Source organism: Balaenoptera acutorostrata, chromosome 9 (genome assembly GCF_949987535.1).
Source record: "Balaenoptera acutorostrata chromosome 9, mBalAcu1.1, whole genome shotgun sequence".
Lineage (NCBI taxonomy): Eukaryota > Metazoa > Chordata > Mammalia > Artiodactyla > Balaenopteridae > Balaenoptera > Balaenoptera acutorostrata.
The window spans coordinates 7,393,922-7,405,952 of record NC_080072.1 but is presented as its reverse complement, the minus strand read 5'-3'; positions in this window follow the sequence as shown (position 1 = coordinate 7,405,952).

The window sequence follows — 12,031 nt, the reverse complement described above, 5'->3', positions numbered from 1 at the left end:
CATGAGTCATCCGTGTAGAGGTGGCGCCTGGGGTGAGACTGCCTCAAGACCACTTGGATCATTTGTAAACTTAAAAAAATGATACACCTTCTTGTGTATGCTTGTTCTGTAATCAAATCACCGAATAAATATTTTAAACTTTTTATTCCTAAGATTTTATACAATATAAGAATTCATCCAGCCAAGAAGGATATGAGTTCAAGGGACGCTCCCACGCAGAGAAACCTCAGAAAACCTGAGTATGTTAGTTATCTATTGCCATGAAACAAAGTCATCTAAAATTCAGCAGCTTAAAGCAACAAACATACTATCTCACAGTTTCTATGGGTCAGGAGCTGGGGGGAGCTGAGCTGGGTGCTTCTGCCTCAGGGTCCCTCATGAGGTTGCAGACAGAATGTTGGCTGGGGTGGCATCATCTGAAATCTGGATGGGGCTGGAGGATCTGCTTCCAAGGTGCTCATTCATGGCTGTGGGCAGGAGGCCTCAGTCTTTGCTGTGTACATCTGTCCCTAGGACTGCTTGGGTGTCCTCATGACATGGCAGCTGGTTCCCCCAGAGCAAGTGAACGGAGAGAGGCTGGCTTTTATGTCCTCATTCCAGATGTCACACACGGGCTCTTCCACCACATTCAGTCCACTAAAAACAAGTCACTAAGTCCAGGCCACACACAAGGGGAGGGGGATGAGGCTTCACATTTTAAAGGGAGAAGTAACAATGAATTTGTGGACATATTTTAAACCTCTAAACTGAAATTACACAGTCAAATTCTTTGACAAGAATCAACTCCTTCCTCTGGGTTTCTCCATGGCCTTCCACATTCAGAGGGAGTGGCTGTCGGACCCACATCCACTGATTTCCTTGGCTCTTCAGTAACCACCTGTAATTAAGCCCAGGGCTTTCATTTTGTCCTTCTGAGAACACAAAAGGTGAGTTGCGAGCTGGGAACTGACGCTGATGAAGCCCTGACTGTCTACACTGGTTCTTCATGGCTCCTTCATCCTCCAGATTCTGGTCCTCAGCTTTGCATGAAACAACAAACATGCATCACATGTTTGTTGTGATAGAAACAACATACAATATGTATCACATCCTCAGAGATAACCAGGATCTGGAGAAGTGATCCCCACTAAACTAATTTTTGAGAGACTAGTTTATAAATACTTAGAATAATTCATAAACCAGAACACCTCTGTGCTTGTGGCCTCCCAGGAATCTTTTAGGCCTTATGAATGCAGGTCCATAAGGAGCCACTCTGGGCATCTCCAAGAGGACCTGGTCAGCCACCAGGGATTAATTGCATCCAAACACCCAGCCTGCTGGGCTCTTCCTTCAGGGAACAGGACAAAGGAGTAGAGATGGATGCCCTCGGAGAAGCAACAATGTCCATGCCCAGCTTCCCCCAGCCACACCAAGGACCTCAAGACACAAGCTCAGCCTTGCCTGGTTCTGAACCGATCTGGACCAGGGCAAGCATGGGAATCCTGGTATCCAAGGTGCCAGCTTGGGCAACTTCTGGGCACCAGAGCTGCATGAGTTAGAGTACACAGAAAGCCACAATAACAGTGGCCTTAAAATTGTATTATTATTATGATCACTATTTTGGCTACGCCAGGAAGCTTGTGGGATCTTAGTTCCCCAACCAGGGATTGAACCCAGGCCCTTGGCAGTGAAAGCACTGAGTCCTAACCACTGGACCACCAGGGAATTCCCTAAAAAATTAATTTCTTCTGTAATAAGCCAGGCATAAGCCTCAGGGCTGGGAAGAATATGTCTCTACAGCATCAGACACCCAAGATTATTCTCTTTGTAGCTCTGTCATCCCTTGAGCATTTCCTTTGTTCTCAGAGTCCCCATTCCAGATGGCTACCACCATGTCCCCATTCCAGCCACAGGGAAGGGAAAGAAGGGGAAGTGCGGGCATGCCCTTTCTTCCTCTTAAGGGCACAGCCCAGAGGATGCCCACTCACATGCTATCGGACAGAGCCTGGTCACATGGCCACACCTGGTTGCAAGGGAGGCTGGGAGATTCAGTCTTGATTCTGGGCAGCAATGGGCCCAGCTAAAAAGCAGGAGTGTCTCGGCATAAGACGAAAAATATGGATATGGGGCAACTAGTTGTTCCCACCATCAGAGTTCTGTCTAATCCCTGCCACGCGCATAAGCAGGATAGTTTACATTTATCAAGGGCATTCCAGGCACCAAGCATTGTGCAAGGGTTTCACTTACATTATCACACGATTTTCACAAGCCTTACACTTACTGAGATTCAGGAATATCAGCAAATTTTTCCAGTCCACCCAATAGTGCAAGGCAAAGCCTGCATTTGGACCACCCAGCTAATTCCACATCTGAACCACGATCTAGAACAGCACCAGTAGAAATATAACACAAGTTACATGTGTAATTTAAAGTTTTCTAGTGGTCACATTAAAAAAAGTAAAAAGAAATTAATTTATAGGGACTTCCCTGGTGGTACAGTGCTTAAGAATCCGCCTTCCAATGCAGGGGACACGGGTTGGATCCCTGGTTGGGGAACTAAGATCCCACATGCCACGGGCAACTAAGCCCACGCACTCTAGAGCCCACGCAGCACAACTAGAGAGCCCGCGTGCCACAACTACTGAGCCCGCGCACTCTGGAGCCTGCACGCCATAACTAGAGAGAAGCCCACGTGCCACAACTAAGACCCAATGCAGCCAAATAAATAAATATTTTTAAAAAATCTATTGTGACTTGTCAGAAAAATGAATAAATAGGCACATTATTTTTTTAAAAAAGAAATTAATTTATAATATACATTATAGTAAAATATAACATTTTTAACCCAATATTTTGGGTTAAATATGTAATCAATATAAACCATTATTAATGAGATATTTTACATTCTTTCGTTGGTCTCCAGCCAACACTCCAATACCCAGATGCTTCCTTCACATGTGTCAGCTCATTTCATTTTCACAGCCATCCTGGAGTCCACCTGGTTTTATACCCATTTGACAAACTAGGAAACTGAAGTGCAGATGAACTGAAGTTCATCTGTCCAAGGTCACAAAGGGCTCAAAGCCAACTTGAGTGGACAGAGTGGAAATCTGCACCCAGTCTAGGCTGGCATCTCTACTGGCTGCTGGACCCTAAGCAAGGCATTCCAACCTCCACTTCTTTCCTTTGTTTGGTCAATAAGCACCTCCTGAGAGCATCTACCTGCCACACGTCAGGCACCAGAATATAAGAACAGACATGTGGGACTTCCCTGGTGGCGCAGTGGTTAAGAATCCGCCTGCCAGTGCAGGGGACACGGGTTCGAGCCCTAGTCCGGGAAGATCCCACATGCCCCGGAGCAACTAAGCCCGTGCACCACAACTAATGAGCCTGTGCTCTAGAGCCTGTGAGCCACACCTACTGAGCCCGTGCACCACAACTACTGAGCCTGCACTCTAGAGCCCGCGAGCCACAACTACTGAAGCCCGCGTGACTATAGCCCGTGCTCCACAAGAGAAGACACCGCAGTGAGAAGCCCGCTCACCATAATGAAGAGTAGCCCCCGCTCACTGCAACTAGAGAAAGCCTGCACACAGCAACGAAGATCCAACGCAGCCAAAAATTAATTAATTAAAAAAAAAAAAACATTAAAAAACAAGAACAGACATGTGATCTGCCCCAGGGAGCTTACAGTAAAATGAGCTGGAGAGATATGAATCCAAGAAGGACAAATGTGAAATTAAAGCTGTGATAAGGCTTATGAAGGAGACACTCTGGAGGTCAAGGAAGAGGGCCTGAGAAAGAGGAGTTGGACCACAGCAGGGACTAAAGCTCTGTGGCAGATGGACCAGTGTGGCCTGAGACAGGAGAACAAAGGCTGGACCTTGGGGGTCCAAAGGTAAGAGGAACCCACTGAAAGGGTTCTACGCGGGAGCTGGGGCTGACATGACCATACTTGAATTTCAAACAGATCGCAGTGGCCATAGTAAGGAAACGATCTGGGCAGTAGAGGCTAGTCGCAGTAACGCACACCGGGTTGCCTTAGGAGTAAGGACTACACAGGAGAGGCACCCAGTAGGGTGAGTGCGCAGTAGACATCAGCTGCTGATATGGCCCCGGCCCTCAGCCCTCCCCGGATATAGTCTTTGTAACGCCCGTCCCCCTCCCACCATCTCCGCACCACGGGGCCAACGCAGCGCCTCAGACGTGGTAGTAAGTCAATAAACTGTAGTTAATTGGTTCAAGGTTCATAGCTTTGTTTTTTAAAATCTTGCCTCCCCCTCTCCAGAAAGCCTTAGTTTCCCATAGCAACAGCATGGGGAATCTGGGAAGGGTTTGAATAACAATCCTGCAGAAGCGCAGTCCCTGGGACTGTACTACACTACCGCCACCTGGTGGTAACATGTCCACACTGCAGAGCAGTGCCCTCCAGGCAATATGGATCAAAAATAAATAAAAGATAACATTAATGAAGTGTACAAATAAAAATGGTTAAGATGGTAAATTTTCGTTTATGTTTTTACCACAATAAAAATAAATAAAATAATAAAAGTATAAAATAAATAAAATTATTATATATAGAATGGAATAAATTTTTTTAAATAAAATAAATTAAAAGTGTAAAATAAGTCCTTTCTCACTTGACTTAGGATATAACATTGCTTAATCTTGGGATTATGCTGTAGTCTCAAAATTTACTTCTCATTATTATAAATCACATTATTACATGACAGTTCAAAGTATTTCTGTCCTATCTCTACATTTCCCTCAAGCCCTCTAAAATTTCTATTTGGCAACCTTTGGGGGGGTGTATATAATTATATACTATTATACATGTATTATTAATTATGCTATATAGTATATAAAATATTATATGCTATATTTATATATACTGCTGCTCTTGGCTCAAAAGCCACCCTTTATTAAGTTTGCATTTTCCAAACATAGATTCTCAGCATCGTGTTCCATATGATTTCCACTTTGCGTCAGCTCTTGCTGGGGTACAGAATACATGTGACCTATCCACCCTGTGTGTACCAACAGCAGTGTACAATTGGTCCTGACCTTAAGCCTTTCAATCATTTCTAGCAAATGTGAGGTCCATGAGGTCCCCATTTGCAATCAAAGTCCAGGATCCGTGACAGGAGCTGGTTTGAAATCTCACCTCATTGTTCCCTGGGAGTTCCCCACAATGGTTTTGCTACACCTACTCACAGTTGCAATATAAAAGAACTGGTCCACAGTTTAGTCTGTTCCTTACCAACAATGTAACCTCCAGCAAATTATCTAAACTCTCCAAGTTTGTAGAATCCCTATCAGTAAAATGGGACTAACAATGTCTTTCTTGCATGTGCTAAAAATGTGCTAAAAATCAAGTGATAAGGTATAGTAAAAGCATTATAAGCTGTAAAGCACTATGCAAGTATTGTATTCCTATGTTAAGATGGGGTTCTCTTTGCTTTTTTGGTTTTGGGGGGTTTTGTTTGTTTGGGGCTGCAGTTAAAACACGAACTTGAGTTGGAGACCTGGGCTGGGCTGGATCTGCCTCCACCTTTAAGCTAGAACTCTCTCCAGACGTGTCACTTCCCTCTCTGAGTTTCCTTTTTTGCATGTGGGAAATAGAGGTAACAATACCAATAACTCAGGGATTGCATCATCATTACATGACACAGTGAAGGTCAAAGAGCTGTCCCAGAGCAGGTGTGCAGTACCTGGTAGCCAAGGGCTCTCTTAGAGCACAGCCTGGTCTGGAAGGCCCCCCAGAGAGTGGCTGTTCCCTGATTGGCCACACGGCCACGTGGGCCAGAAGCTACGCCTCTCTCCACCATAGATAGCCTGGGTTTTATGCCCACAGACAGACTTTATATTGGGAGAACAGCATGTCACTACATAAACATTGTATTTTATTCCCTGACCAAACTGTTCCTTTGAGATGACAAGCCACTTGAAAAAATAACGATAAACCCTACCCACCTTAGCCCTTCAGGATCTGAAGGGTTTTTTTGTGGCTTAACAGGAATTATATTATTTTCTTTAATGTGAGATACTATATAACAAGCACTTATATTGGATTATATTGCTTACAAAACAGCTACATGAACATTTTTAAAATAAAAGCTTTATTGAGATAATTCACCCTTTCAAAGGGTACCATTTGATGTTTTTTAGTATATTCACAATGTTGTATATTCACACTATAGTGCAACCATCACCACTATCAACTGCTAGTATATTTTCATCACCCCAAAAAGAAACCCTGTACCGATTAGCAATCACTACCCGTTCTTCCCTCCCCAGCCCCTGCAACCACAAATCTACTCTCTGTCTCCACCGATGTGTCTATTCTGAACATTTCACATGAATGGAAATAGACAATATGTGGCCTTTTGTTTCTGTCTTCTCTCACGTAACATAATGCTTTCAAGTTTCAGCCATGTTATAGCATATATCAGTAACTTTATTCCCTTTTATTTACTGAATAATATCCCATTGTATGGATATACCATATTTTATTTGTCCATTCATGTCAATGGACATTGGAGTTGTTTCCACTCTTGGGCTATTATAAATAGTGCTGCTATGAATATTTTTGTAGAAGCATTTTGTGTATACATATGCCTTCGACTCTCTTGGGTACATACCTAGGAGAGGAATTGCTGGATCATAGGGTAATTCTATATTTAACTACTTGAGGAACCACCAGACTGTTTGCTTCACCATTTTGTATTCCCACCAGCATGTCTGAGGGTTCCAATTTCTTCACAAATTCAACAACATTAGCTGTTGTTCATCTTTTTTTGTTATAGCCATTCTATTTTGAAGTAATATGATTTGCATTTCTCTAATGACTAATGAGGTTAGGCATATTTTCATGTTTTATTGGCTATTTATATATCTTCTTTAGGAAAAAGTCTATTCAAGTCCTTTGCCCATTTCTAAATTGGGCTGTTTGTCTTTTTGTTATTTAGTTATGACTTCTTTATGTATTCTGGAAAATAGACCCTTATCAGATATATGATTTGCAAATATTTTCCCCTATTCAGTGGATTATTTTTTCACTTTCTTGATAGTGTCCTTTGATGCACAAATTTTTAAATTAAAGTGAATATTTTATCATTTTAAAAGTGTCATGCAAATATATCCATTAGTTAAAAGAGGAAATCATTCTCATGTGGTATTGAGTACAATTCAGCAGCCGTTCCTAATAAACTCTAAGGAAAATAGAACTAGAAGAAAATAACTAAACTCTGATTGTGCATTCTTCACACAAACCAGTAGCAACCATCAAGCCAAATGAGGTCATCCTGAAAACACTGCCATCAGATACAGGAAGAAGACAAGGATGTCCACTGTGATTCAATAATGTTTTCAAGGTTTGGATTAGTGTAAAAGGTAAAAGGTAAAGCAATTAAATTAACGAAAGAAATATTAGAAGAATAGTTGCATAAGCTTAAGTTGGGAAGATCTTATTTAGCAAAGTAGGAAACCTAAAAGTCATAAGGGAAAAGATAGACATAAAAGTTGTAAAACTTTGGATGAAGAAACACGGTTAAAAGACAGACTGGGGAAGAAAACACAGGCAAGATGCTCTTTGACATAGGTCTCAGCAATATTTTTTTGGATATGTCTCCTCAGGCAAGGGAAACAAAAGAAAAAATAAACAAATGGAACTACATCAAACTAAAAAGTTTTTGAATGGTGAAGGAAACTATCAACAAAACAAAAAGGCTGCCTACTGAATGGGAGAAGAAATTTGCAAACGATATATCTGATGAGATGCTAATATACAAACTATACAAAGAACTCATATAACTCGACATCAAAAAACAACCCAATTTTTAAAGTAGGAAGAAAACCCGAATAGACATTTTTCCAAAGACAGACAGATGGCCAACAGACACATGAAAAAATGTTCAACATCACTAATCATCAGAGAAATGCAAATCAAAACCACAATATCACCTCACACCTGTCAGAATGGCTATTATCAAAAAGACAGCAGGGACTTCCCTGGTGGTGCAGTGGTTAAGAATCCACCTGCCAATGCAGGGGACACGGGTTTGATCCCTGGTCTGGGAAGATCCCACATGCCGCGGAACAACTAAGCCTGTGTACCACAACTACTGAACCTGCGCTCTAGAGCCCGCAGGCCACAACTACTGAGCCCACGTGCCACAACTACTGAAGCCCGTGCACCTAGAGCCCGTGCTCCGCAACAAGAAGCCACTGCAATACGAAGCCCGCGCACCGCAACGAAGAGTAGCCCTGCTCGCCGCAACTAGAGAATGCCCGTGTGCAGCAACGAAGACCCAATGCAGTCAAAAATAAATAAATAAATAAATTTTTTAAAAAAAGACAACAAATAAGCGTTCGCGAGGATGTAGAAAAAGGGAACCCTTCTGCACTGTTGGTGGGAATGTAAATTGGTGCAGCCACTATGGAGAACAGTATGAAGGTTACTCAAAAAATTAAAAGTAGAACTACCATAACATCCAGCAATTCCACTGCTGGGTATTTTTCCAAAGAAAAGGAAAACACTAATTCAAAAAGCTCTCTGGAAAAAAAAAAAAAAGCTCTCTGCACCTTTATGTTCATAACAGCATCATTTACAATAGCCAAGATATGGAAGCATCCTAAGTGTCCATCAATAGATGAATGGATAAAGAAGATGTGATATATATAGATAGATATAGATACATATACATATATACATACACACACACACACACACACACACTCACACATACAAGGAAATATTACTCAGCCATAAAAAAGAATGAACTCTTGTGACAGCATAGATGGACCTAGAGGATATTACGCTAAGTGAAATAAGTCAGACAGAGAAAGACAAATACTGTATGATTTTGTTTATATGTGGAATCTATAAAACCAAAACAGGACTTCCCTGGTGGGGCAGTGGTAAACAATCCGCCTGCCAATGCAGGGGACATGGGTTCGAGACCTGGTCTGGGAAGATCCCACATGCCGCGGAGCAACTAAGCCCATGGGCCACAACTACTGAGCCTGCACTCTAGAGCCCGTGAGCCACAACTACTGAGGCCCGTGAGCCTAGAGCCCGTGCTCTGCAACAAGAGAAGCCCCCGCTCCCTGCAGCTAGAGAAAGCCCGCATGCAGCCAAATAAATAAATAAATAAATAAAATAAAAAACCAAAACAAATGAACAAACATAACAAAACAGAAACAGAGTCATAGATACAGAGAACAAATGGGCGTTTGCCAGAGGGGAGGGGGGTTGAAGGAGGAAAGAAATAGGTAAGGGAGATAAAGAGGTACAGACCTCCAATACAAAATAAATGAGTCACAGGAATGAAATGTACAGTGTGGGGAATACAGTCAATAATTTTGTAATATCTTTGTATGGTGACAGATGGTAACTAGACTTATCATGGGATCATTTTGAAATGTACAGAGATATCGAATCACTCTGCTGTGTAACAGGAACTAGCATAGTGTTGTAGGTCAACTATACTTCAAAAACAAACAAAATCATCGAAAAAGAGATCAGATTTGTGGTTACCAGAGGCAGGGGTGGGGTGATACGGAATTGGATGAAGTTGGTCAAAAGGTACAAACTTCCAGTTAAGATAAATAAGTCCTAGGGATGTGATGAACAACATGATAAATGTAATTAATGCCATTGTACATCATATATGAAAGTTGTTGTGATAGAAAATCCTGAGTTCTCATCACATACACAAGTTTGGAGGGTTTTTTTCTATTTCTTTAATGTATCTCTAGGAGAGATGGATGTTCACTAAACTTCTTGTGGTCACCATTTCATGATGTATGTAAGTCAAATCATTATGCTGTACACTTTAAACTTATACAATGCTGTATGTCAATTATATCTCAATAAAACTGGAAGAAAATAAAATAAAAATATCTTTGCTAAAAAAAAAAAGACAGGTTGGGAAAAAAATGTGTGCAACACATTTGATGGACAGTGGTTATTGTCTATGGCAGGGGTCTGCAAACATTTTCTGTAAAGAGACAGACAGTAAATATTTGAGGGCCACAAGGTCTCTGTCACCACTGTTCAAGTCTGTCTCTGTAGCACAAATGCAACCATAGACCATTCATATACAAATAAGCATAGCTGTGTTCCAAGAAAACTTCATGGATACTGAAGTTTGAATTTCATATAATTTCCATCATACATCATAACATCATGGAATATTATTATTCTTTTTTCTCCAACCATTTAAAAATGTAAAAACTGGAAATTCCCTGGCAGTCCAGTGGTTAGGACTCCACGCTTTTACTGCCACGGGCCCAGGTTCAATGTCTGGTCAGGGAACTAAGATCCCGCAAGACACCTGGCGTGGCCAAATAAATAAATAACTAAATAAATATGTAAAAACTATTCTTAACTTACAGGCCTCATAAAAACAGGTAGCTGGTCAAATTTGGCCTAACGGCCATAGTTTACAACCCCTGATCTTTGATATACAAAAACTCCTGCTACTTGGTAAGAAAGGCAAAGGACAAAGGATGTAAACCTGCAGAAAAGGAAATCCAAATGGTCAGTAAGCATTTGTAACAGGATGTGGAGAGATTTTTTTCCTGTTATCAGAGTAAATATATGACAAATAATCCCACATTCTAGAGGAAGGGTCTTGACATGCTCTTGAAAGCTTTCTAGAAGAGACCAGAACCAGTCCTTTGACTATCAACCTCCATCACCCACCTCCAGATAATAACAGACTCCTAATGATTCAGAAAAGGAAAGAGAAGGGGGTCAATGTCATACTTAGCCTATTTGACACCCAGACAGATGATTTTTTAACTCTCGCCACTTTACGAGACTATTTTGGTAATTATCATGAAATGAAGCTATACCCAATATTGAAGACATTACATATTTCAAAATAGATCATGCCATTGTTCCAGTAACTTCCTCTTTTGCTTTTTTTCTTTGTTGAGCTCTATTGGGCCAATGTCTTTTCCTGTTGGAACAGTGTCCTCTTCACATGCTATAAAGGGATTCTGCAGATGTAGTTATGTCCCCAAATCAGCTGACCTTAAGAAAGCGACATTATCAATGTGGTCCTAACCTAATAACATGAGCCCATTAAAAGCAGTGTCTCTGGCTGGTGGAAGAAACCTCTAGAAAGGAATGCAACTTAGCCGACACTTTGATTTCAGCCTTACTGAGAACCCAGACATGCTGTGCCCAGACTTCTGACCTACAGATCTGTAGGCTAATAAATGAATGTTGTTTTATGCCACTAATTTGTGGTAAATTATTACATAGCAATAGAAAACAAATATATGCTCTACTGCCCATACCCAGGTGGACCGCTCCCACCCTCTGCCCTTGGTACCCACCAGTAAGAAGCCTTAGGGGAATGTAAGGTGGTTTTCCCTCTCCAGCCCTCCCTCAACTGTGGTTAGTATGCAGACTACACCCTGTTTCACACGGCTGGATTGAGGCCAAGACAGGGCTCTGCCTGGCTCTTCCTCCCTCATCTCATGTCCTGAGGTGCCCCCTAAAAGTCTTTGGTCTCTTTAGTGCAGTCATGAGAATCACTGCTCTAGTGATACCCTATACTTTCCTACCTTTAGATGCTCTGTTTCCATTTTTTAATTGTATTGTTTTATCGTAAATTTAAAAACGAAGAGCATCTTTGTTCATAAAACTTTGAATTTTGGCTGGTTTTCTTAGGATAAGAAATGCTGAGTCAAGGCGGATGAACATTTTTAAGGCTCCTGATATACACCGCCAAAGTTTTCTAGAGACTCTACCAATCCACCATCCCATTAGTCAAGTATGATGCTAAGGTTATTTTATCTAAGCTGAGCCAGTGGAGATTTTGGGTCAAAGAATTAGGAGATATTTTGGGGGAAGACCCTCTTCTCATTTTACCTCTGAACTCTCTCCCCCTTAGGGACCCATCTTCACTCCCGTTTCTAGGCGCCTAATGGAAACCTCTACCTGGAAATTCCAAAGGCACCCAAACTTGATGTGTCCAAAACTAAATCACTTCTGTCACCTTTCCACCTCTTTTCCACTGAAATGCTCCAGATCCAG